The sequence below is a fragment of the Cuculus canorus genome, chromosome 10 (assembly GCF_017976375.1).
Source record: "Cuculus canorus isolate bCucCan1 chromosome 10, bCucCan1.pri, whole genome shotgun sequence".
In the NCBI taxonomy this organism is placed as follows: Eukaryota; Metazoa; Chordata; class Aves; order Cuculiformes; family Cuculidae; genus Cuculus; species Cuculus canorus.
The window spans coordinates 1,614,514-1,639,782 of record NC_071410.1 but is presented as its reverse complement, the minus strand read 5'-3'; the positions used below and the strand labels follow the sequence as shown (position 1 = coordinate 1,639,782).

The 25,269-nt window shown below is 48.3% G+C and overlaps 1 protein-coding gene and 1 long non-coding RNA gene across 3 annotated transcripts in view; one reads left to right on the top strand and one right to left on the bottom strand.

Moving 5' to 3' along the window:
- The window catches only part of CYSLTR1 (cysteinyl leukotriene receptor 1), a 95,379-nt gene that overhangs the window by 54,706 nt on the left and 15,404 nt on the right, over nucleotides 1-25,269 (top strand). The window contains exon 1 of one of the 2 annotated variants that reach the window (XM_054075500.1): nucleotides 22,985-23,129. The exons of the other annotated variant lie outside the window; for it this stretch is intronic. The gene's annotated coding sequence lies outside the window, so the exon portion shown is untranslated. Of the gene's footprint in view, nucleotides 1-22,984; nucleotides 23,130-25,269 lie in introns of those variants that run through there. 2 annotated transcript variants of the gene reach the window in all.
- LOC128853132 (uncharacterized) lies at nucleotides 47-15,579 on the bottom strand. The gene is made up of 3 exons (XR_008451423.1): nucleotides 15,050-15,579; nucleotides 1,259-8,461; nucleotides 47-1,155 (listed from the first exon to the last, which is right to left on the bottom strand). It is a non-coding gene; the product is annotated as an uncharacterized LOC128853132 (long non-coding RNA).

The following is a 25,269-nucleotide window of genomic DNA, read 5'->3' as shown; positions in this document are numbered from 1 at the left end:
TATGAAATCAAAAGATTGCAAATACACTTTATTTACATTGCTGACACTGAAAGGAGAAACACATGCTGCTGGTTTGGGTGCCTGTCCAGCCTAATTTCAGGAATATACAGAGATCAGAGGGAGGAAAAAGAGGAATTGCAGTCTATAGTCTGTCCCATCTCCAGTTTTAAATGTTATAAATCATTTGTGTGGTGCAGCAGCGAACGGAGATGGGCTCGGCTTTGTCACAGGCTGGGCTCCATGGATCGGTGCCGTGAGTTAAATTGTCGGTAACAGGCAGGGCAGTGCTGCACTGCTCAGGGAAGCGCTCATCTCTGTCCCTCCCAATGCGCTGCAGTGGGGATGTGAAGCCATGGACCTAAACATTTTATTATTTCATATGTGCTATTTATTGTTTTTATACGCATTCTACCACCATGTAAGAACTGACAGGAGCAAGTGCACAGCATCCCCATCTTCATCCTCAAAGCTCTCGAATTAAGCTTAATTACACTTTGTCCCTCTCAACCAAACAGGTGGGCAAGGCAAACGAATAATGTATTATAAAGCTGTCCTGCTTTTTGGAATGGTAATGTGTTTTCATTGCCAGGTGGACAGGGGTGAGAGCCTGGGTCACGTTGAGCTGCTGGATTTTTCCTCTAACAGGCAGGACCCTCGGCAAGTGGAGCCTCCCTGCCCGGGGCACCAAGGGCAGTGCGAGGGGGCAAAGCTTGCTCGGGCACAGCTGCTCTGGGACCTGCTGTTAAACCTGTTCCTGTGGCCCAGAGCAACCCTTGAAGCCGTGTCAGTAAGGGCTCCTTCATCAGCATCACCTCTCCATCGCAGTTTGGCTGCCATTGAAACGGGTGACATGCAGGACCTCTTTCTGGGGTTTCCTGGTGATCCGGCTGTGGGGCTCATCCTGGGCTGCAAGGGAAAGTAAATACAGAGAAGTAACCAGGAGACGTTAAGGAAGTTCTACCATCAGTTCCTCTATTTTGGGGCTCGCTTGGAGGTCCTGTAAGCTGTGGCAACGCAGCTCACCGTGTCACGGGCTGCGAGCTTCCCGCAGAGGGTGCGTTGCGGTCAGGGGCTCCGGAAGAGCTGCTTTTTGGCACATTCAATCGGTGAGGCTTTCCAGTGAGTTCTGGCCAGTTGTTCATTATCAGAGCGTATCTAAAAATAAACACATAGAGGAAGGGGGGATTTTTCTTTCATCTACATGAAATTGTCTGTGTTTCCTAGAGAAAAGGGTTCTTAATGAGGGAATTGGCTGAACCTTGTATGTCATGATTAACGTGGAGGGAGTTTACACCCATTCAACCAGCAAGCAGAGCTCATCCCCTTCTGCTTGGATGGATTGCGGTCCTTCCCATCCCTGTTGCATCCTCACAGCCTCGTGTGCCTGAATGCACTGCTTGACTCCCTCGGTATGGCTCCTGGTGCCTCATCTGTAGCTGCAATATGGTTTTCCCTTGATTCTATAGTAAGATATATGTCCAGGATTTCGGGAGTACTGGGTCAGGGGCTGGAATTGAGCACTTTTTCTTGCAGATGTCAAGCCGTGGGGTGACTTTTGAGTCACGGTGTCACCTGATACCCCGGTAAGCTCCTGTTAAATTGAAAACCATATGTCATCGAGGGAGCTTTGCGCAGTCCCTGCCCCGACTGTGCGACCCACGTTGTGCATGATTTCACTTACAGCAGCATCCCTTGCAAAAACGCAAGATCTGTGGGGTGCGGCAAGAGCCCCGTTCTGACCCCTGCCTGCACGAGCTCACACTCACACCCTGAGCATTCACTTTTCATCTTCAGTTATGAACATATTGTCGTGCTGTTATGACGAGCAGGAACCTGCAGCAGGGCCAGACCTGGAGCGATTTCTTCTTTAGCTCTGTAGAAGTGTAATTGCTTGCCCTAACTCCAATAATCCTTAGGGAAAGGGAGGGGATAATCAGTTCCAGAGGGTTTATTTGGCATAGTTGCAGCATGCAAGGGTCTGGTGTGGTGGACAGAAAGGTGGGACTGGGTCTGAAGCGGCCGTGACTTCTGCTAAGTCAGAGTCAAGCAGGAGATTTTTTGTTTCAGTTGGCCTAAGCCATTGCTTTCCCAGCAGAGGGCACGATGTGCAAATGAGAATGGTGACTAACCTGCTAGAAGCGATATCAGAAATGATACAGTAAAAAGGAACAAGTGTGCAGAACCAGGAATCCCAAAAGCAGCCTGCATCGGAGAACGCCGTGTCCTTCTTGCGACCGGGGCGGCTCAGCACCGTGCAAAGGGTCTGGCTGCCTCTCCAGCGAGCATCTCGTGCTGCCGACTGCTCCTGGCCCAGAGCCACAGTGCCGAAATATCTTCTGCACTTTTGAAAGCACTGGTTTCATTATCAAACAGCTCAGAGCTATTTAAAATGTAATTTGGAGAAATTTCTGTGAATTAAAATATTTTGGAGCCAACATCTGCTAGAAGGAATGCAATTCCTCCTCGTTTTTCAGAATTTTGAGGCATTGATGTCAAAAGAGCAACATTTTCCACCACAACTCAATGTCAAACATAACTTGCTGCAGGGAACAAATCCATCTCTTCAGTTTAATCTGCTCATTTGTGCTGTGCGAGGCCTAAACTAAAGCCTTTTTGTCTGGCTTTCAGTGCTTAAGAAAGTAGATCTCTGAAAGATTACTTGGTTGTAGAAAAATACTTCCATTTCTGACTGCTCCCTTCTCAGAAATGGCTCCCTGGATTATTATCAGTCTGGTTTTGGAAGAGATTTCCCAGCAAAGGCATGAGAAAAGTTCCATTCTTTCCTTAATAATGATGCAAACACAGTCCAGGACTGTCCACCCTGCTTTCTACACCACCACCAGCTTGCGCTCATCTCGTGGTGTTTGTTTTTGTTTAAAACTCCTTCCCAGTCCATCACTGACCGTACACCTGGCCACATGGTTTATAGTTTTTATAAGATCTGCTGTGGACTTTCTGCCATTGACCGTGGACCTCTGGGCCTCACATCACTTGGAAAGCCCTTAAAAGCACTGCCTGATCTGCTTCAGCAGGTCTTACTCTTTTTAAAGCTCTGGAAGCATTTTAGATTGGCTCCCAAAATCATAGAATCATCACAGAATGGTTTGGGTTAGAAGAGACCTCAAAGCCCACCCAGCCCCACCCCCTGCCATGGGCAGGGACACCTCCCACTGGATCAGGGGCTCCGAGCCCCATCCAACCTGGCCTGGAACCCCTCCAGGGATGGGGCAGCCACCACTGCTCTGGGCAACCTGGGCCAGGGCCTCCCCACCCTCATAGGAAAAAAATTTTGACTTCTGTTGCATCTTCAGGTCTCAGAATCCACCATCCCCACCGCATGCAAACCGAAGGTCTGGTACCCACAGGTACGTGTGCAGTTGGAGGTAAAGGTGCTTGCAGGTGGTCTCAGAGGGGAGGACAGGGCATGCCCTGAGCCATCCCTGTTTAGCAGAGGTGCCTCCTTGCCAGGGCTCGGTGCTTCCTCGCTCTCCCCAGGCAGAGAATTCCCCTCTTGGTTGCGCAGGGGCTGTGCGAAGGGCAGGACACGGCTAATGCAAGATGCAAATGCCTTCCTGCAGTTGCCCACGCTGGACTACATCCTCCCAGCTGTGTCTTCCTTGGGCTGTTCCTGTTGGTTTGCAGAAGAGGGATGGGTTCCTCTTCCCTGCACCCCAGAAAAGGCTTCTGCGGTCAGGAAGAGGATGGACTGCGCTTCCTCAGCCACCCGAAAGGACAGCAGTGTTTGCAGTGCCCATGAAACCAGGAGAAGAAGTGCTGTGGTCTTCTTGTGCAGAAAATAGCTCCAGGCTCGTGGTGAGGACACATGGGACTGTGAAGCTCTCGCAGTGACCTGGCCTCGTAGCCACAGCTGTGTGCACAATCAGGAGCGCTGGCTCAGGAACCAGCCTGAATCGCCTCGGAAACTGTGCTTCAAGGGAAGAAAAAAAAAAATAGCCGATGTGTATTCATAGAGCTGTAGAGAAATCCCCTTTCTTTAAACAAATGTGAAACTTCAGATGAGGGTACAAACAAAGAGAGCAGCGGGTCTGACATCAACTGCAAAGAGCTCTGGGGATTCCAGCTATGCAAATCTCTCGGCAACCCAATCTGCTGCCTCAGATGTGGGCGCAGAGCAGGGACTTCTTTGCAGAGCATCGTCCCTTCCAGCCAGTTCATGGCCCAGAAAACCCACCTGCTGGCAGGAGGAGCACTGGCGGTGGGTCATGCTCAGGGGTGAGCTGTTGTGTGCATAAAGTTCTGCAGCACAAGGAGAAGCCAAAGCCTCCTCAGTCTCACTGGGACTGATTTCAATCCCTCGCTGCACAAAGCATGTTTTCAGCCCTGGGGAAGAGGGTCTCCACTCCGCACCAAACATGAGCTCCACACTGAAACTATGGGTAAATCCTGGAGCTTCAAACTGCCTGGTAGCTTTCTGCTGACAGGGGAAAGAAAATGCTTTCTATTTATCATTTTTATCATCCTGTGGAAGGTTCATTTCCTTTCTGTTTGAGAAGGTGATCAGAAGTGGGTGTGATGGGGTCAGGCTTCTGGTAAACGTTCAACAGCAAAAACCAGTTTGCTTTCTCCTGCTTAGATGTAGGACAGGAGATACAAGGCTACAGCAGCGTCTCTCAGCCATTTGGTGCAGGGGAGGACGCGGGGAACGGTTTTCAGCTGAAAGAGGGGAGATTGAGGGAGAAATGATTTCCTGCGAGGGTCGGGAAGCACCCAGAGTTGATCTCTTCTCCCAAGTAACAAATGATAGGATGAGAAGAAATGGCCTCAGATCGCACCAGGGTATGTTTAGATTGGACATTGGGAAAAATGTCTTTAAAGGGTGGTGAAGCCCTGGCAGAGGCTGCCCAGGGCAGGACTGGAGTCTCCATCCCCCACGGGCTTCAAAAACCGTGTGGCCCTTCAGGACATGCTTTAGCAGGCACGGTGGGGCTGGGCTGATGGTTGGACTGGATGAGCTCGGAGGGCTTTTCCAACCTCAATGATTCCAAGATTTTATGATCCTGAGTGGTGAATTCAAAGATAAAAAATCCTGGCTGCCTTGTGTCCTAAAGAGAGTTCCAGTCCACTTGTGGACACTCAGCCTTCTGCATGGGCTTCCATAGGAGGAGCCAAAAAGCAGATCCTCAGGAAGAGCACATGTTCGTCATAAATAACACACTCTTTAACAAAACAAAATTTATTAATTACAGTACTTCAAGTAACATTTCGTCTCCTCTGAAAATGGCATTTGAAGCTGCCAGAATAAGAACAGTTTTCTCAGGGCACCAAATTCTGGAGACATCCTTCTCGCAGCAGGAATCAGCTCTGCTGGGCAGCATCCGAATTTAAGGGATTGCATCATTAGTTTTTTTATGAACTTGATTACCTTTCTGTTCTTCTTTTTCTAAGAACCCATCCCTCAGTGGTGGTTCTTTTCGGTCTTCTCAGAAGCAGTGGCAAACACTCGTCACTCACTTCTGACCCTGCACTGTCTGCAGCATCTCTGGCACTGCCAACATTCATCATAAATACCTGCACATACACAGATAAATTCTGTGAACTCAAATAATAATAATATTCATAGTTTTTTGTTATAGCAGCCAGAGGGATTGGGATATTTTTAAAGATTTCAGCAGCAGTAAGAGCTCAGCACTTTAATCTTAGAGCCAGACAAGTACAGCTGCATTATTAGTGCTTGGGGTTTGATGTAGAAGCCAAGGTGCAGCCTGTTCTTAGATATGGTAGCAAAGATCAAGAAGGAACATAAAGAGAAGGAGGAAAAGAAGCAGGAAGGATCTCTAAAACAACTCTGGAGATATTAAACTGCATACAGTCATGTAAAAAACATTATTGTTGGAGTCCGTGTCAGAAAAGACTCCCTTGAGCGATCTCTGAGATCCCGATGCGAGATGCACACTTCTCAGCCTGGGATATTTGCCTCTCACTAAGACGCTGCTCACTTTATCTGAGGTGTTAAAACCTGCAGACAGTCCCGAGGAGAGATGGTCCTCTCGCTGCCGGCTGCCTCCTGCCTGCAGCACGGCGGGTGCACCCAGTTTCACTGCCCCTTTTCTGGGTGTTCCCTTCCAGTCAAGTTCATCTTAGAGAAGGAGGAAAAAGCATTTTTGAGACCAGTTGCAAAAAGTGTGATTGTGACATTTAGAAACTGGTTGGTGAGCCGAGCAAAGAGCAGGAAACTCTGCACTTGCTGTTTGCCTTGGGTTTGTGAAGCCTGATCTTCAACTGATAGCGCCTGTGCCTCTGCCCACCTTGGCTTGCAGACCGCTCAGGAAAGTGGTCACAGCTCCAACTTTCAGCTCCAATAGTCTAAGTGCCAGGCAACCGCTGCCAGCAGGGCACGTCAGGCATTCGCTGGTACCAGTTTGAGTGTGAGGACCTACTGCAGGCTGAAGGAGAGAGGGTTAGAGCTGAAATTCATCATGCTTGGGTTTTGTGCCCCACATCTTTCTTCTTCCCAAGTAGGCAGAGGCTTGTTGCTGTGTTCAAGCTGGCAAGGTATACTGAAGTTCTGGAAGCATGACAGAGGGAGGCTGTACGTAGTGGCTTGGTTATTAATACATGGGGGTTTGTCTTATTTCACTTTTCTTTCCACCTTTTATGATCTGTGGGTTGCAGAACTTATCACAGAAGTTCAGTCTCTCCAAAGCCCAGTCTTTAATTGAAGTTGGAGGGCACCTCCCATGTAAGAGCGCGAGAGTAACTGGAAGTACCTACGTCCACTTGTGCATTGGGGAGCATCTGAGGTATCTGGAGTACCTTATGTTCTGCTGATAAGCTATTAGTGTTTTGAGGAGACCCCAGGAATCACCACCTGGGTAACAGCTCTGTTATACATACACTTGAGCACCACTGAGGGACATGCATGGCCCTGGTTTTCTGCACCGCCACCGAGGGAGCTGGAGCAGCTCTGCTAAGGCCAGGGCATCCCTCTCTGCCTCCGAAACCACAGCCACTGATATCACAGACCCTCCTGGGTACAGCACATGGAGCCTTCAGCAGAAGGGCTTTCTCAAACCCTCTCCCCTCTCACAGGGGTGCAGCAAATAGCTGCATTCTGACTTTCCATGTCCTGTTTATTTCTGAATGTGAGAGAAGCTGTTTATTTCTGTGTTGTAGCCACCTCCCAAAAATAGCTCCAAGTCTGCAGTGAGGTGTGGCCGCTCAGCCCTGCTCTGTCCTGGGGACTCTCGTGGTGGGGCTGTGGGACAAGCCCAGCTGGGCTAGGTCAGCTTGGTCCTCATCTTCTCTCTCAATCCTACCCGTTCTCCATCCTAACTGGTGAGTCACCTGAATTAGAGATATTTTAGGACATAGATCATCTCTTTAGTAGACAACCCTATAGGTCTTGGCTCAACAGGTCCCTGAGTAAGCCTCTAAGCACCCTTTTTATATAACAAATGTTTACGTTGCTTTAGTTTTTACAGCCATTCGTGACATGCCATTTGTTTCACCTGAACAACGAACGAACTCTACGTGGAGAACTATCAAAGCAAGCCTGGGGCGCTCTAAGGCTGTCAGTCAGCCTGAGCACCCACAGCCCAGCGCTCGTGTCCCAGTCCCAAGGGGCTCCTCGACCCCTCCAAGCTCCTCTCAACATCCAAAGCTAAATACCATCATAAACCAGGGAGGTTTAAACGCCGTGCTGTGCCAAAACGAGCTTGGTTGTAGAACAGTTTTCAAACCAGTAGTTTCAAACTGTGCTGAAGTATCTCCTCTTTGGTGTCACTGCTTCCACGGGGAACGGGCGCTGCTTTTTTTTAGTGTAGATCTGTTGGACATGCTAAAAAATATTTTGTAGTAGATGTATACATTGACAATCCTTAAAAGAATCCCCAGGAGGTAACTGAGGGACCTGAGCAGGGCTGCGGCCGTGCTGGAGAAGTGGAACAACACAACGTAAGGGCTGTGGGTGGGAGCAGCAGTGCTGCTGGCCTGCAGGAGGTCATCTGCCTGGAACAGGGCGCACTCTGCCATCACCAGGATCCAGATGGTGCTGGACATCAGCCTGGCGTTTCTCACCGTCCGTAACTGTCGAGACTCCGTGGGGAAAAAGGTTATCAAGTACGCCTCGAAGGCAACACAGCTTAGCAGCAAGCAGCTGATGTGTGTGTTTGCAGCGAGGAGGTTCTGCAGCAGGGCTGGTGTGAACGCTGTAGACGCGATATTAATGTCAAAGGTCTGTACGACCATCTCCGTAACAACGCTAGCAGCAACCAGGATGTCTGCCTTCGCTAGGCTTGAAATTAGAACCGTGGTGGACTTGGATGAAACCTTTGTAGACTGCAGGATGATTATCGCGTACAGACTGCCCAGCAGGCCCAGGAAAGTGCTGACCGTATTTGAAGAAGACAGGACAAGGTATTGGATGTATTTCAGTGCCAGGTATCGCCTGAGATCTTTCATGTGATCTCTCTCCATGGAAATGCCAGTTAGGGAAGAATACCTAGAATACAGAGAAAAGGAGGGTGATTGAATGTAAAATTAGTGGGATGGATTCCAGACAAATTATTGGGTGTCTGCATTTGTGCAGACGTGCTGGCATCCTCTACACTTAGCATTGATGGTTACCAAGCTCCAGAGGCATTCAGTATGTGAAATCTTCAGACTGCATCAACTATTGAATAAATTGCTTATAAACCCAGGCAATAGCATTTTTCTGTAGTTAATGCAGGAATCATTGCAAAGAACTGGCATGACTCTGGACTCATACTGGAAAACCAAAGGTCAGAATAGGGCTCGTTTCATTACGTGAGTTTTTTCTGTTTGCCTTTGTGGGTCAATTCAAGAAGGAAGAATGTATTGCCTAATGTTGCAAGAAAAACGTTTTCCAGTTGTGCTGTGTAGAAGAGTAAATAAGATGTTAATTTCTCTTTCTGGGAAACAAAGTAATAACCTAACTGGAATACTATCCAAGAAATGTCCCAATTGATTCAGTAATTGATAATTAACATGCGTTCCATGTTGGAACAGCTCCAGAGGAGGCCAAGGAGATGACCTGAGGGCTGCAGCACCTCTGCAGTGAGGATGGGCTGAGAGAGTTGTGGGTGTTCAGCCTGGAGAAGAGAAGGCTCTGGGGAGACCTTAGAGCAGCTTTTGGTACCTGAAGGTGTCCCAGGAAAGCTGGAGAAAAGGCTTTTTACAAGGGCATGGAGAGATAGGATGAGGAGGAATGGCTTTAGATTGGAAGAGGGAAGATTTAGATCAGACATTAGGAAGAAATTCTTCACACTGAGGGTGGGGAGGCCCTGGCCCAGATTGCCCAGAGCAGTGGTGGCTGCCCCATCCCTGGAGGGGTTCCAGGCCAGGTTGGATGGGGCTTGGAGCCCCTCATCCAGTGGGAGGTGTCCCTGCCCATGGCAGGGGGTGGGACTGGGTGGGCTTTGAGATCCCTTCCAACCCAAACCATTCTATGATTCTATGCAGATACCCAACTGATTTCCTTTTCTGGTCATTAACTCAACACTTTATACCCGAACGGCAGCTGTAGCTTCTGAATAAAGCTGAATGCCCAGCTCCAGTGTGGGAAATGGCAATGAATTACAGATACTGGGCTACAGGTGGGCTCGGCAGCGCTTGCTGCCACAGCTTCACAGCACACAACTGCTGGCTGCAGAACCCACCGGGGTTTGTTTGTAAGTTTTGCCAAGAAGGGATGTGGTCTCTGGTTCGGCGTGTGGTAGGTGACAGCATCCCCATGCTCGCTGGAGCTCCCGTGCCTCTGAGTTTTCATCTCTGAGTGCAGGAATGGAGCTTCCTGGGGCCACAGCAGCTGCTACGTGGCTGGAACCTGATCCGGTCGGTGCCCAGCCCCAGCTATGGCACTGTTTAAAACGTTTCTCTCATGTTCTGAGTTTATGTCTGCATTTCTTTGGGAGTAAACTAAAAGCCAAGAGCCATTTTAAACATTATTGTTAACAGTTATTAAGTTTATTTTTCTTAAGTGCCATTAACAAAGCCTAAGACCAACTCGCTCTTCCACTGATGGGGTATCTGTGGGCAACTGCTGGCTTTTTTCTCCTGGGACTCAGCAGAGCCACGATTAAACACAACTCTCATTCCCCCCGGGGACAGCTATGCTGCTCTGTTTCCTCTTTGTTTATCAGCTGAACCTCTTAATGCAGCCAGTTGGATGTTTATGAATCAGTTCTGAGATCTGACCAGGGATTTGAGGGAAGGTTTATAGGCCTGTGGGAAGGTACACAAAAGAGCCTGAAGGTGTTTGAAGAGGAGCACATCTAGTCCTCCTTGTGCTTCTGGGTGCCTGGAGTCCTTTCATACTTCCCCACCACTGGTTGCCTGCAAACTTCTGCAGAGATGCTGTGCTTTGGGGTTGAGTTTCTCCCTTGCTCAACTTGATACCAGCCTCGCTTCACTGGCATGCGTGAGCAAGAGGAAAAGCTGCATCCCACTGACCATTCGCTAACACTACCCGATGGAATCAGCCACCGAGAGTGGCAAACTGCTGGATTTAGGCAACATTCGAAACAAAGACATTTATGAGAACAGCCCATTCCTACAAGCTGCCAGTGGCAGTCCTTTATCTGACCTATAAGAGGTTTTGAACTCACCCTTAAATTCAGTGGAAAGAAGTACCTGTTTCTGATCTCAGTGGGTGGCTTCCAGTGAAGTATTTTGCATCAGTGAGATTAAGTTTGCTTAATAGCTCTTCACAGTCATTTCGTATCGACATGCTGAAGTAATCTAATAAGTCAGGGTTGCATCCCAATGCGCCGCTCATTTCCTGCACATGCAAAGCACCCATTGCCTTCAACTGCAGCTCTGTATGACACAGAGAACTGGTTGGAGGTGACTAACAGCTCAGGATCTGGCCTTGTATTTACACACGCATATCTTAAGCAGGAATGAACTCTGTAAAGTGCCCAAGTATTTTCAGGTGTCGGCAGGATTTATGTAGTACCACATTGAAAGGGTGTAAATGTGAACCATCTTTCTAGGGGATAAGGTTACGCAGTAAGAGGCTGACTTGGTTAAATCATTAGTTTCCCATCATCTCAAAAGCAAGAAAAGTAGTTTACAAAAAAATTGAATGAGAATTATCTGATGAAGACTATTATAAAGGAACAGCATAAACATGTCACAATGATATTGGAAGACACAAGATGAGGTGCAGTGCAGAAGTGGTGTGTGGGTAAGAAGTAAACTCTCCATAAATCCACTGTTAGATAAAGGAAGATCAAGGAACAAGCCTGCTCCCTGCAAAGTTTGTATTAGAAACCAACACTTCATGCTAAAATTAGAAGACAATTCTTCTCTGAAAGTCACTTGTGCGGCGGAACGTGTGCCACAGCAAGAGCTTGTAACAGAAAGCCTCCTGTAGGGCTCCTGACTGGACTAAAAGAAGGACGAGATGGAAGTTACTGAGGTAAATTCTGTGTTTTCAAATTCCTGAGCTTCAGGCAGTTTATCCAAGAGCCAACTGGCTGAAGCCATTTCAGAGGTATTCAGGTTTTCATGGAGAAGTCTTAAAAGACAGATACTAGAAGTTCCAGAAGGCTTGAAACAGCGAGGATGGGGCCTGTCTTTAGAAGGGAGGAGCAGGGCAAGAGGACCTGGAAAAGTGTAGGTTTAAGTTCCCAGAAAACTGCTAAAATAATCAAACTAATTGTTTTCTAAATGGTAGAAAGGAGATAAGGAAGAACAATGTGGATTTCTCACAAATAAAACAAATCTATTGAGCCCATCTTCCTTCTGTGGCAGGATAAGAGATGTCATGGGTGAGGAGAGAACCAGCAGGTGTCGTCTCTTGGATTTTATTAAGACTCTCGGTATCATTTCAGGAGGCATTCTTAGAAAGGAGCAAGCTAAGGAAATGTGGACTAAACGAAACTGTGATTAAGTTGCGCACAGATGAATGGGAAACTAAGAAAAAGCTAATTATCAGAAATTAAAGGAATGATGTTTCAGATGGGGTTCTGCTGAGATCTGACATTTCGTGCATTTTCATTATCTACAACAAGGAACAGAGTTGGTCCTTATGAAGTTTGCTTATTAAGTCAGGGATCATGAATCTGCAGGTGCAGTGTCAGATCCATACAAGAGCTGGTCCTTGTGTGGCAGTGAGTGAGAGGAACGAACGAACGCGAGGGCAGGAGGGCGGTGTCTATTAGGAGTACGGGTAGGAGCGGACATCTTCTTGTGGGCTGGTGGACATCAAGTGCTTTTCAGCCCTATTTCTTGCACATCTGTGAAGAACGTTTAGACTACCAAATTATAACAATCATTGCTGAGATGCAGCAATACAGTCTTTGCTCACAAAGAACTAATCTCAGTCATTAAAATGATCATTGTAGTGACACTAACAATTTTGTATGAGCCAGCTGCCAAGCCATTTGTGTTGTGTCTCAAGTCCCTCATTTATTTGTGCCTAAGTTTGCTGTAATGCTTCCAAACACACCTTTATCCAGACTCTACTCTTTCTGAAAGTTTGACAGTTATTTCCCTTTATTTTGAATATTGGATCGGTGGTGAAGGGGTTAGAGATCTAGCTGAATATAACTATACTATTTTTTTATCTTTAAGCACCTATCTCCCTATGTGAATTGTCAGAATTCCTGAGAGGAACACCTTGGAGCTTGTATTTAAAGTTTTGCCAGTACAGTTACCTAACAGGTCTGGGTGGTTGATTCAATCCTGGCTTGTTTTTCCTTCGGGTGAGGCAATGGGAAAATGATAATTCTGAGAGGTTCCCAGGAAAGGTACTTAGCCAATATCTTTAAGAGTGAGATTCCCGTCTCTTGTTGAGACTTGGTTTGTACCAGGTCGGTTCATCCGAGATTCACATGCACCTTTTCTCTTTCTTTAAGTATCTGAGCCAACTCATTGGTGGAATCCTTTACAGGAGAGGTAGGAAAAACGTAGTCCAGTACCTTAGCCGAACTGTGATACTGCTCATCTTACTCTAATTTTCCACAATGATTAACTAGAAAATGATTGCACATTTTTTGCTTTGACAAAATCTCTCTGAAATCAGTGGTCTGTGTTCTTTCCATGAAGCTGTGTAGACAAAGACAGATTTCTCCAGTGACTCCATCTCGTTCTTCTATTTCATTCGTCCTTTTTTCCGTTTAAGAAGTTTGAAAGGAAGAAGACAGCAATCAGTGGTTGGATTTACAGCAGACTTTATCATGTCCTTGTGGAGCATTTGAGCTCTGAGCTTCTGGGCATTGGGTCCTATATTTCACCCCGGGACTCGGTGATGAGCCCATAGTCTCTACTAATGACGAGGGTTAGAAAAGGATGCTGAGCAGCCGGCACAGCCGCAGGAGGGGCCCAGAGCAGCCAGTCCAGACGCTGAGCTCGGTGTGATTTTCACCCCCTCCCTTCTTGAAAACTTTGGCATTTTGCATAATGCTGCCAGCATTTTACATAACGTTGCATCGTACTTAGGAAAGGAACTGGAGTTTCTGAGTGGAAGATACCTTCCCACTTTCTGTTAGAGTTGTGTCTGTGGTGTCCTCCCTTCCAAGCCACAGCTGCCCCAGGAGACGGGATCACTGCCGTGGCTCCCTCCTGCCTCCCTCCACCCCTTTCACGCTATGATTTAGTGATTAAAACTCTCACCCAGAATGTAGCAGAGCGAGGTTTGATTTCCTCCTCTGCTGCAGGGGATTTAGATGTTTATCTCTCGTGGGTGTCCTAACCAGCGGGCTACAGGTTGTCCTGAGGTGGGGACGCTTTTCGTACCACCTGAGGAATCCGGGCACAGCAGATCAAAACAGCCGACACCCTGGGCCAAGGGGCAGGGATGAGGAAAAGACTCATGGATCACAAGACAGGTAATTGTGGATGTTTGCAAGGCAAAAGGGTGTCTCGGTTTCTGATATCCGCTCCGAATGCTGTTTGTATACATCAGCTCTAGTAAATGAGATGGAACTGGGGGGTGTTCCTGGGCGCTGGACCTCGGCTCTTCACAGTCTTGAGAGAGCCCCAGGGCCCCCCAGGGCAGGTTTGGCACCGCCAACGCACACCCTCCGGAACACTGTGAGGGCAGGGGCTGGGCTGCAGGGGGGCACGGAGCGCTGCCCGTGTCACAGGGATGGGTTGAGGGCACCACCCTCAGCGACCCAGCCGAGCTCGGAGCCCGAGATCCTGCGGGGCACATCGCTAGTCAGATATAACCTTTATATATGTAAGATTAAAGAGTCATTGAATAAAGAATAGATGTATGAAGGGAGTGCAAAGAAAGATCTGAAGCCACAGGCTCCTCCTTCGGAGAAGGTGGCTGCCAGCACAGCTCTCCTGAGCTCCCGCTGCCAGTATCCTCCTCCACAGCCAACCCAGCAGCTTCCCTCCAGCTGGGAAATCCTGCCAGCCCACGAAGGACCTCGGGATGGAGAAGAGGTGCTCTCCGTCAGCAGACCCTTCCCCTTGCCTGCACCAGGGCAGGGCCAGGCAGGGAGGGAAAGCAGCTGCCCTCTCTCCACCCGGCCGAGGCAGGGGGGATCATGCCCGGGATGGGGCCAGGTGGGAACAGGAACGGGGAGATCTTTCCAGAACAGCTGCTTCCATCACACTAGAATGGCCAGAATGGGTGAAGAAGGCAATGTGAGCCAATTCATCTGTTTATTTATAGCTTTTGAAGCCGCCTCTTGTGGTATTCCTTACAAGGCATCTTCAGGAGGATCGCTGCCTGTGGACAGTGACAGTTTTTGTTTAGCCCTTGTTCCCATGAAGCCTCGGTTCAAGCTCACGGGAGGTTTCTTGCACAAATAACACTTTGCATTTTCAGTGGTGCTACTTTTTGTTTCCACAGAAATTGCTCTCGTGGGATGCTTTACAAATGTCAGTCAATATACCTTCTCGTCTGTGGTTGTTACACCGCCTAGTCCGAGAAGTACACAAAAACATTTGCTACCCTCAAACAAATACTTCTTCTCAAAACTCCTCCTGGAATCATGTCAAAGAATATACAGAAGAGGTTAACAAATGCGAAACCTGGATTACTGCTGCGTACCCTGACTGCAATGAAGGAATATTAGCATTTAATTAATTTAAAAGCAAAAATACTTACATTTGCTGGAAAAAGCAGCCAGGAATGGTTTTCTGCATCACTGTATTCTGTATATGACCTGTAGCAGAGCTAAAATGTACCGTTTCCCTTGGATTGCTTCCTGGTTTTTATACATAGTCTCACGTATTAGGTATCACGTCAGAGCACGAGGCTATGCTGACAGAATTTGTTTTGCTAGGCAACATCCCCGGAGCTGGTTTCACAAGAATTACTCGCTTGAATCATAGTAGCTATTAATTTTCAGCTGTCTGGAAAAATTGATGCCCTGTGCGGAAGAGGAGTCCCAGACAGTTCCTCAAATGTATGCTTTGAGATGGGACAGATTACATGGTGTGATCCTGAACTCATCTGGGGGTCGCATGAGTTAACACAGATTATCCATGAGTAAAACAAGATTTTATTCTGAGCAAAGAAAAGGTGTCCTCTGGCATGAAAAGCGGCGCTATATTGAGCTGGACTGGGCTATCCCTGATGAGTGTTTGTGTTGGTGTTGCCTGGGATACCCATGTTTGATGCTGATTACGTTTGCACTAAGGCTCTTCTATTGTTCTGCAGAGGTGGTGTTGGTTAAGCCAAGTTCATCCGTGCTTCAGCGCAGGGGAGGCTCTTCACACGGTCTCGGTGCAGTGGGAGAGCGGAGAAGCATCCCGCAGACATCGCGAAGAATAGCAAATCGGTATGTTCACAGCCACGTGAACGTGTATCACGGCTCCCAGCCTTGTAGATGCTAATCTCACACCGCAGGTCAGTACTTGAAAGCAGGGAATTAAAGGCAGCGACGCTGCCTTGGTCTCTGATCGACGGGGAGGGTTTGCTGCCACTCCAACAGCAGCTCTGCCGGCAGCACGTTGTTCCCCTCACCACTTCTCTAAGTGATGGAAAGTTGTAGAAAGATAAAGCAGCTGAAAATCCAGGTGCTACCAAGCACAGTTATTACAGCCGCAGCCTGCGGAGTATTGGCAGTCCTCGGTTTGCACTGTTGTGCCGAGGCCAAAGCCAGAGACAGTCCTTGAAAACAGGCAATTGGCTGGCAGGTGATTAATTCCTACTTTGATTTAAGTGTATGAATATTCATTTTTGCGTTTGATTTTAATAAGTTAGCTTTTGCCTGAGGCTTCCCATAGCAGATTGAGTTTTTACAACTACTGTTTCTCTTATATTTGCTTATTTTGCTTGCACGCCAAGACGATAAAACAGAACCGTCAGCTGCAAGAGCATAAATTCTGCGAACAAGCTGCAGACTTTCTCACCACCCTGAAATTTCATAATAACCAACGGAAAAGATAAGGCACCACCCATGTCACCAGCATGCTTCCTCGTGGCACGGCTCTGAAAACACTAATGAAATCATGGGATGGCAGGAGGGAGGGGACTGGTTGCTCCGGACCTGAGCTGTGCTCCACTTCACCTTGAGCCAGCGTCGCGAGACAGGAGCGGCCATGGGAAAAGCAGCTGTGGTGAAATCTTTAATCCGTTCCCCTCGATTAATCTTTACCTGCAATAGGAATCACTCCCAATGACTGGTGGCTTTCAGTGCTCGTCTTTGAACCCCCCGGTATCTCCCTTGACGCCAGCAGAACAAACACAGCATTCCCGACTGATTTCTATAGGGCGTGAGATGGTTTCCAGTGGTTTTCCATAACCTGTTTATTTTGTGCGCCACCTTTGTTTGACGGCTTTGCCCGGCTTCGTACATTGTATAGCAGCGCTCCTTACAGCTGAGGACTTCTAATTTCTTTTTCCTCAGCAACTGAAATACAATCAGATTTCATTAGAATCCATCAAAAGGTAAGAGAATTACAATTTTTTGTCAACCCAAAGTACTCCACTTTTTGACATCAGAAGGTATCATTTGCGTATTCTCTGGTATAAAAAAAACCCATTCCCTTTTGTCCTATCACTTCTCTCCCTGATCAAGAGCCCCTCCCCAGGCTTCCTGGAGCCCCTTTCAGTACTGGAATCTTCCAAGATGATCACCACAGAGAGAATGCTTTACGTTGGCCCCTTGGTAAAACACGAAGAGGAGGGTATGGAGGTGTGAGACCTCAGTGTCTTCTGCAGCTCCCTCAAAAGCACGAGTTTCCACCTTTACAAACAGCTCATCAGCAAAGAAATAATCAGCTCACTTGTTTTGTTGCCTTTAGTCTCTATTTTGACTATAAAGAAGGAAATTCACTTTTAACGAGAGCAAATGCTGGGATTAAGCATTGCTAATGTAGTGTTTATTCCTTGTGGACACTAAGTCCAGCAGTAAGACTTCCTTGCAAGTGGCTTCTAGGATTTCATGTGGCATAGCTGACTGAAAAGATTTCCGTGTGGGAAAACAGTGGAAAGGTTGATGGCAAAATGCTTTTTGCCTAAGGTATTGGATGTAAGAAGATTACAGAAAAAAATGCATAAAGAAATGCTGGTGATTCATAAAAGTGAGGGGAAGAACTGGGTACAAAGAGATTAATGCAATTCTCCCTTGGTTTTGGCTTCCTCCTGCCCTGACTAAATCCCACCTCTGCTCTGGAAACAATAGTGGCAACAGCATTTTGGGAAAAGCCCCTTTGGCAGGAGTAGGTGAGGAGGAAATTCCCCATAGCTGCCCATAGTTGAAGTTGTGGGAATCTCTTGATGAGTTGCAAGTTCTCAGCTGGCAGCTCTTGTGAACGGATACTGCAGGAGCGCCCGGAGCCTCCCTCCAGCCCAGGGTGAGAGCTGTGGGGCTCCAGCCCGCGAGCAGCCGCCCTGTCTGCCCAAATCCCTCCTCAGCAGCCGCTCACTTGTTTCTCTCCGTGCTGTGTGTGAGACGGCCTTTGGGCCTCTGTATTTTTGTTCATAATGTGATTTACACGCAGTGTCACCGCTGTCCGGGGCTCCCACAGTAGCTACTACGGTCAATTCAGACTGTTTTCAATTAAGGGTCTCGGGAAGTGCTTTGCTTTGAGTCACAGCATTCCTGCCCGGCATGGCGCGGCTCATCAACGAGGACAGGGATGGTGGGAATTTCCCCGGCACCCACAGAATTCCTTAGTTCTGGCACCACAGCTTTCTGCCGAACTCCTCCACTTCCCACTCCCAACGCACGCTCACCGTGCGCCTGACCAGGCTGCCTCCATCCCTGTTAGCCCCCAGAGGCCACACAGCATGAAACGACAGGCAGGTAGTATTTTCCTCTTGGTACCAAAAATCAAATGATCAAAAGTGATTTTTACACTGCCCTTGGACGCAGTTTGGACATCTCTTCCCGAGATGGTGCCTCCAGGTGGCCCCACACTAAATCCTACCCTCTTGCATTGTCCTCTTTCCAAGGCTTCCACAAAACCACAAAATTAAGCATATTTGAGCTTAAAAGGACCTAATACATCCCATCAGTGCAGAAGGCTTTTTTTCACCACAATTATTTGTCCAGTACTTTCTCTTGATGAGATATTGATGTCTCCATCTAATGACCTTTCATCCCCTTCCTGATGCACGGTCTCAGAACTCTCTCTACAGCTAATGACATGTTTGCTGGTTAATTGTCCCCTTTTTACTTGTCTTCATTTATCTGAATTCTCATTTGTTCATATCCTGTCTTCTCCCTCTATTTCTTACTTTCTTGGTCTTTCTTTGTACCGAACATGCAACAATTTATAGCCTTACTCACAGTTTGATATTGCATTCATAAATAAAGGCAATTGTTTTGATTTTTTTTTAGCTTGAACAAGATGCATAGGACAATCAGTAAGAAAATATGGTGAATTTCTACCAGCTTCTGCAGAAAAGCAAGAACAAAACCATAACCATCAGCCAGAAGTTATCCTGTGTGCTCTGCGTGGAGAAGGGAGTCTGGTTTTCAACCTGAGGCCAAGATACAGATACTCAAAGTTTTACTTTTCTCCTATTTCCTGCATTTCATAAATTGTCTGACTGAAAGCCTTTCGAGACTTTTGTTTCTCTTCCAGTTCCTCACACTGAGAACACAACATGGAAATCATGTAAGAAACCCACATCCCTCAGCTCGGCACAAGAGGAGAGTGAACTCGTTTCTGTGGCCTTTTAATGGGAATTGTGTTCCCAGATTTGGAGCTGCGCCCTACACGCAGCCTATCTATGTTCTCATTCCTAACAGCAAACAAGAGCACGAGAGCGGCACGGAGGTGCCTCTGGGAAACAGAAATGGCTGCAAGAGCTGCTCCGTGTCCAGTCCTGCCAAGGAGAGGGAGAACGGGAGTGAGCCGTGTCACTGGGAGCACCTGGTCCACTCACTCCCTGGCTTCAGCTTAGAAATTTGGTTATTTGTTAGCATTCATGTAGTAGTGTTGGCAGGAATTGAACTCGGCCCCACCGCAGATGAAGCTGCAGCAAAGCCGGGTTCGTGTCCCACGGCACTGCTCAGCGTTCAGGAGCAGCCCGAGGATATCACAGAATCACAGAATCACCAGGTTGGAAAGGACCCATTGGATCATCGAGTCCAACCGTTCCTAACACTCCCTAAACCATGTCCCTCAGCACTTCATCCACCCGTTCCTTAAACACCTCCAGGGAAGGCGACTCCACCCCCTCCCTGGGCAGCTGTTCCAGTGCCCAATGACTCTTTCTGTGAAGAATTTTTTTCTGATATCCAACCTGAACCTCCCCTGACGGAGCTTCAGGCCATTTCCTCTTGTCCTGTCCCCTGTCACTTGGGAGCAGAGCCCAGCTCCCTCCTCTCCACAACCTCCTTTCAGGGAGTTGTAGAGAGTAATAAGGTCTCCCCTCAGCCTCCTCTTCTCCAGGCTGAACAACCCCAGCTCTCTCAGCCGCTCCTCGTCAGACGTTCTCCAGCCCCTCACCAGCTTTGTTGCTCTTCTCTGGACACTCCAGAGCCTCAACATCCTTCTTGTGGTGAGGGGCCCAGAACTGAACACAGTATTCGAGGTGCGGTCTCACCAGTGCTGAGTACAGAGGGAGAATCCCCTCCCTGGCCCTGCTGGTGACCCCATTTCTGATACAAGCCAAGATGCCGTTGGCCTTCTTGGCCCCCGGGCCACCGCCGGCTCATGTTCAGTTGGCTGTCAACCAGCACCCCCAGGTCCTTCTCTTCCGTGCAGCTCTCCAGCCATTCTTCCCCCAATCTGTAGCTCGAGCTGTGCTGGAGGTGATATTTTCTGCCCTTCCCAGGAACATGCAGCCATCCTCACGTCCGTACGTGCTGCGTCCTGACCCCGCGCTCCCTGGGCCGCTCTGCTCCCCCAGCATCACCCCTTGCCTTCTGCGGCTCCTCGGCGCACTCGTGGTGTGCTCAGACACCGTGAGGCTGCTGCGCAGCTCCTGGCGCGCAGTCAGGCTCTCACTCGCCGTTACTTCTTGTTGCACCCAGTGGCAACAGCAAGTTTACTTCTTGGCCTGATTTTTTTTCTCTTTTTGGCAGCTTGAGCATCTCCAGCAGTTGCTCTGGCAGGTGCTGCTCCAGCGGGCAGCCAGGCGAGAGAGAAAAGCCGTTTTGCCGTGTGGGAGGTCTGAGACCCAGCGTGGCAGGGGGAGCAGATACCAGCAGCGTGCATCCCATCATCTGCCTTTGCACGGATGCCAAATGGGTGTGTGAATATTCAGGCATCGCTGGGGACTGGCAAGCCTTGCAGCAGCCGGGGTGGTGGCTTTTCTGTAGGAGTGCAGCCCATCACAGCCTCAGCAGCAGCACCGGGTCTCTGCTGACGCCCGTGAGCATCCCCCAGAGAGTAAATCCAGGGAGGCAGCAGCAACGCAGTCATGTAGACGTGTGCTTGCCTCTACTGTTCTGGAGTGGCCTCAACACAGATTTCCCAGAAAAGGGTTTTCTTTGCTGTCTTGAGACCCTGGAGGATACACACAAGCTGCTCCTCCAGACTTTCTTTGAGAATCATTTCTCCCGAAACACTTGAGATGCTACCCCTGAGCAGGAGTCTAATTTCTGTGTTCTCCTGAGGGAAAACAGAGGATGCATCAAGGAAATTGTTTTCCAATGACTGGGGCTACATTAGAAGATAATATTTGCAAATGTGTTTTCCAGCTTTTCCTTAGTTGTTTTGCAAAGCTATCTTGGTCTGAGGTTGAGCTTTTCTTTGGGGTTTTATGGGGATTTTTTTCCCGATGTCTGGGGGTTGGTTTCCTTTGTTTGTTTATTTTTAAGGGAACAGTTTTGTTCAGGCTTGGAAACTGGAATAGAAAATTATCATTAAGACTGAAAAACCCCTGGAACAGAAAATTTAGTCGTGAACTGAAAACAGCACTTGAGGTCTGGACAGGTTGTAGATGGTTGAGGTAGAATGAGATTCCCGTTTCCTAACAGCACCAGGAAACAGCTTTGCCTGGGTCTTGTTGGGTTTTAATTTGGGCTGGGTGACACCAGTGCCATTTCCAGAATGGGGGACCAGACCAGACCGGGGCTTGTAGGCCACGTACAAGCAGAAGTAACGTTGTCCCATGTCTCACCAAATTCATGTTTACCTGGCGTAAGGGTGTTCTCCAGCAGCTTTGTGGCAAATCAAAGCAGAGCAAAAGCTTCTTGCACTGGTGGGAGGTAAATGCAGAGTCCTCAGAAAAGCCTAAAGGAGTACTGGGGTTGTAAGAGTTCGGCTCACAGGGGGAGGCATGGCTGGAGCAGGTGGGATTCGGGCAGGTGAAGCCTGTGCCGAGCAGTGTTCTCCGGCAGCTCTCTCAGCAGCTCAGCTGAACCCCCCGACCCACCAGCAGCAACAGAGCCAATGCCACGATCCGTCTCCGTACGGACCATTGTACGTGCCATCATCACACCAAGCAACCCGTCTGCTGCCGAGGGGAGCTGAAAACAGCACAAGATGAATTACTGGTGCTGCCTTCCGTGTTTGCCAGAAACCTGCTCCTCTGTGCTGAAGATTAACGGTGGTTTTCTTCAGCTGGCGTGGGGGAACGCTGGTTGACATGAACAAAACCCTGTTATTTCTTCAACAGCAGATCTTAGGAGCTGGTTAGAGTGTAATTATTGCCTAAAAGAATGAAAGAAGGAAACAAATTCTGCACTAACCCGTGTAATTCCCTAATTAGTGAGTGTATTTTATTTGACAGATGACAGGCATTAGTGAATTGTTTCCTAGTGCGACCACACGGACAAAAATAACTTACATAGAAAAACCGTTAACTAAGAGAGCAACCTAATTGCACCATTGTCAAACTTCAGACGCTCTGAACAACCTCGCTGGCAACTCTAGGAAACCAATTTGGAAACATAGCTGTCCCGAGGGAGTCATTTAGGCCTATTTAATGCTTAAATTGCTTAAACATTGAAAATCTGGCCATTGTCCCTTGTTGCCAAGATTTCTTTGTGTTCCCATTTAACATTTTTGACAGCCAATAATGGAACAGAGCAAAGGCAGGTTGAACCCAGCCACCTGCGAGTTGTCCTGAGGGAGTAAATCCTGCAGCTGGCTGGGGAAAAGCCAGGGGATGGAGGGGGCTGCCTTGTGCCCAGCTCTCACTGTGCTTTCCTTTCCAAGCGAGACCAAATATCTCGGGTTTTCACATCGAACACAGCCCCCGAACGTGGCACAACAGCTCCAATCAGAGGTTTCTGTGTTCCTTTGACCAAGAAGAGGCGTGCAGGGCTGCCCCTGCAGAGCAGAACGGGGAGGGATTGTTGGTAATTGCACAGCTGAGGTTGAGAAAGTCAGCTTGAAAGAGGGGGAAGTGGGTTTGACCATGGCAGCTGGGATTCAGGAAAGGGGAAAGACAGAGTCGTTCATATCTTAATTAGTCCTGGCCAAAATACGCTACTGACGAGCAGAGTCTCCAGCATGCCCTCGGCTCTGGTCTCCATGGAAAGCCTCCTTGCCTGTATCCCTTCTTCAGCGGACCCGCATGCCTTCACTCCATGAGTGCTCAGCTGATGAACGAGGTTCTCTACAGCCCCCTGATCACCCAGGCAGGATTTCAGCACAAGTGATTCCCCTTTCCTGATGCTTGTTCTTGAAATAACGTGATCCACCTGGTCTCACCTATTTAGTGCTGAGTGCCACACCACTAACGTGACTGCAGACACGTTCTCTCGCTGTTGCGGTGAAGATCACCCCTTTTCCTGTAAGCGCAGGCTTATGAGGGCACGAGCAAGGAGTTAGAGGTGAGACAGTTAGCACTTTTCTCTTCTGGTTCCTCAAAGGTTTGCCTTCTCTATGGTGCATTATTGCCTCTTGCTTCACTGTCTCTCTCCTGCTGCAGCTCATACGCAGCATTGTAAGCTCTTGTATGAGCTGTTACTGTTCTTTTGCTTTTTGTTGTCTGTGATACCAATGCTGTAGCTCTGGGAAAAAAGTTCGGAGACAGCATCAACACTTATTAAACAGAAATAGCGCTTTGGTTTTTCTTATCCTCTCTTTCAGCTGTCATATCTCTCCCGCTCCCCTTTTGTGTGCGGCTACAGTGCTGGTTCAGTTTTCAGAAGTTTGTGATGAACATGAATGAAATTGCAGTTGAGAGAGAGTTGGCTTCAGTACTGTAAAAGTGCTTTGGTGAGCTTCAGCCTCAAGCTGGGTCCTGCCAAGTAGCTCGCCAGCTCTTATCCTTGATGCTTTGCCCACTGAACCCTCCTATTTTGTACAGCTACCAGGAAGGTAAATGTAAAATGTTTTATTTCTGTTTGATAAAGAATTATTCTTAAAGTACAGCCTTTCTGGAGGGTCCATTTCAGCTTGGTACCATGGCCTGGCTGGGCAGAGTGGTTACAGGTAGGTCCATCCAGTGGTTACGGGGCCCCGGCCAGCCCTGCCGGCAGCAGATGCTGCTGGGCATGTAAAGGTTGGGAATGAGCAAGGGCCAGAACAACCCAGCTCATCTCCTGAGGTTCCCCTTTATTTTTTGAGTGAAAGGTCGCAGGAGGGATTTGATGGTTTCATTCTCGTGAAAATCCTCAATTCGCTGCAAACACCATAGAAGTTTTTTAATGGCAAAGACAGGGCTTTGGACAAATTGCTTGAATAAAGTAGACCAGAGGGTGTGTTGATGCCAGTGGAAGTTGAAGAGAGCTTTGTACAAGCTGTAGCTTTTGTGATCCAGAGCAGTAGAGGGGAAAATGTTGGTAGCTGCTCTAAGAAATTCTGGTCTTCAGATCAGAGGAAGCTGATATTGGGGTTTCTAGGGCTTGTCACTGGGCAGATCATAAGTCTGTTAAAGCTGATAAGATAAAGTTCTGGAGAGAGTCTTGGGTAGGAGGAGTAACATATCTGTTAAAGGGGAGAATTGCCAGAGGTTCAGGGTTTTTTAAGGCCACACCAGTGGTTTTCAGAAGAAAATGACTTTCACTGCCAGCTGAAACTGCAGATGTTGTGTTCCCTGCCTCCCCACAAACCCAGCCCAGCGTGCGCAGGTGGTGGCACTAATGCCGATGTCCATCACCGTGACGCGCACAGAGAAGGCGAAGGGATTCCCAGCATTCTTTTGTTTGATTAGGATTTGCTTTTTCCTCTCTTTGGAAGAGAGCACTGGGATGTGTGAAATAGGACCTGGGACCTGCCTGCTGTTCCTGGCAGCAGTCGATGCAGAGACGCTGCGAGCCGGCCCTGGGCAGGGGAGATGTGGCAGGACCTCCTGCTGGCGTCTGCGCTGCCCGTGGCCCTCGGGCTCGCTAGAACAGCTACTGCTTCTAAAATCCCTGTCTGTGAAACAAAAATAAAGGCTACGTAATGATGGTCCTGTTCTACGGAGCCCTGCTGTGCCTCGGAAGAAAGCATTGTGGGAAAAATTAGGAGGAAAACACAACATAGAAATAATAATGCCTGCAAGTAAAACTAAATAAACAATGGAGCAGACCCAGAATTCAGCTGAACGAAGGGCTTGTGGTTACTGCGGAAGTCTCAGTTTGGAAAACACCAGCTTGATACTGCTAAATTCCTGTTCTAATACAGAACAGGCAGGAATGAGAAGCTGGAATCTGATTTTTTTGAAGGTAACTGAGGAACTTGGGTATGGGTAGATTAATCACAAGACAACACAGAAATTAGTTGTTAAGTTTAGCACTGGGTGGGCATAAAATGCTCTGCTTTCTGCAGAAGCCGCTGTCTCCGAGTGGGTTGCTTGGGTCTGTTGCCGTTCATTGTGGACAGGCAGGTACAAAGCACATGGTATGCTGTAACCCTACCTGACTTGCATGAGCATAAAACATTATGGTACACATCAGGAAAGGCCCTGGAAGAACAGATATGAAGGCTACCAGGCAGATCGTGGCCACCCAGACTAAGGACAATGGCCTTTTAACATCAACTCCT